Genomic DNA, 1,436 nt, shown 5'->3' with positions numbered 1-1,436 from the left:
CTTAACGATGACAGAAGTGAGAAGTGGTAACCAAGTCTCTCTTTTGAATAGTTTTGCACAGAAGCGCAGTGGAGATAGTTGCAGTCTAGATATAACATGTCAGGTGGATTAATTTGGTTCCTAAAACTGGAGTACTAGAAACTGCCTCTTGAGGAAGAATACTTTGTTTTCACTTTTAAAAGTATGATGATTTACAGGCCTGGTATTTTGAAAAAACACACTATCTAAAGGGTTGTCAGACAACAACGGTCAACACTAAAGGTCAGGCCAGAATGAAAAACCAGTGTGTTGGAAGTTGTGAAGAGTAGTTAGAAGTCTTCCTTTTTGAAGTTGTTAGTGTCACTGTTGCCTCCCTCAAATGCTGTTTTCTTCTTCACAAAGGTTTGCAGATTCCCTTACAATAAGGGAATTCATGCACATAATTCATGCATGTAATCCAGTGCATAGACCCAGGAATTTTCTGAAGAAAGTTGCTTTTGAGCAGTACAAATCCTGGCAGTCTTTGCTTCTGCAGTCAGCAGATTCCTCCTATTTCAATGAGTATCTGAGACTTCCATTTGCTATGGAGGCAGCCTGAGTATGTGGAACATTGAAGCAGCTGGCTTATATTTTACATTGATACTTTAATGTTCAGAATACACTGGGCAGTAACATTTTCCATTTACCATGTTTGTACTAAGACAGTCAGCTTTGTTCTACTCAATAGTGCCAACTTCCTCAAAATTAGATCTTAGTGGCCTGTTTTGAGGTCATCTCTTGTAACAGGGGTTAATGCATGATTCTTCCCTTAACTTTCAGTAGACTGGTTTTCTGTGCTTTCTGTCCCTGTCCAAAAGTAAGGGAAGCCCTTCAGGCATCCATTGTTGGTTATGTGTGCCTTAAATGGATTGTGTTCCTAAATCCCAGAGTAGTTTTCCTTGGTTATCCAAGTTTTCCTTGGTTATCCTGGTTTTCTGTGCTTTCTGTCCCTATCCAAAAGGAAGGGAAGCACTTCAGGCATCCATTGTTGGTTATGTGTGCTTTAAATGGATTGTGTTCCTAAATCCCAGAGCAGTTTTCCTTGGTTATCCAAGTAACTGTAGTGATCTAAAAGAAAATCAGAATACAAAATAAGCCTAAGTGTTCCAAGAACAAGAGTGTTTGTCACAAAGTGGAGTAGCATTGATTTGCTTATGAAAATACTTTAAGATGAAATATGTGGTGGGAAGAAATAAAAATAAGAGCAGCTTTTTAAAGCCATTAGGAAAGAATGCTAAACTGAGTTAAATATCCTATCTGTTAACTGCAGACCAGCTCCTGCTTTATGGAAGTATAAACAATAATAATTCATTTTTAAATTGCAGTTTTCTTTTTCTTGTACATAAAACTATGTCTGCAACAAGCCCAGCTACGCTGCCTGCAAACAAGTACTCCCTGGAACGGCTGTCGGGGGTGGG

The 1,436-nt window shown here is 38.9% G+C and overlaps 1 protein-coding gene across 1 annotated transcript in view; it reads left to right on the top strand.

The window, feature by feature from the left end:
* Nucleotides 1–1,436, top strand: part of MTREX (Mtr4 exosome RNA helicase) — a 45,456-nt gene that overhangs the window by 40,429 nt on the left and 3,591 nt on the right. The window lies entirely within an intron of this gene.

This window comes from Geospiza fortis, unplaced genomic scaffold (genome assembly GCF_000277835.1).
Source record: "Geospiza fortis unplaced genomic scaffold, GeoFor_1.0 scaffold443, whole genome shotgun sequence".
Taxonomy (NCBI): Eukaryota; Metazoa; Chordata; class Aves; order Passeriformes; family Thraupidae; genus Geospiza; species Geospiza fortis.
The sequence above is the reverse complement of the archived record's forward strand: the minus strand, read 5'-3'. Positions and strand labels throughout refer to the sequence as shown.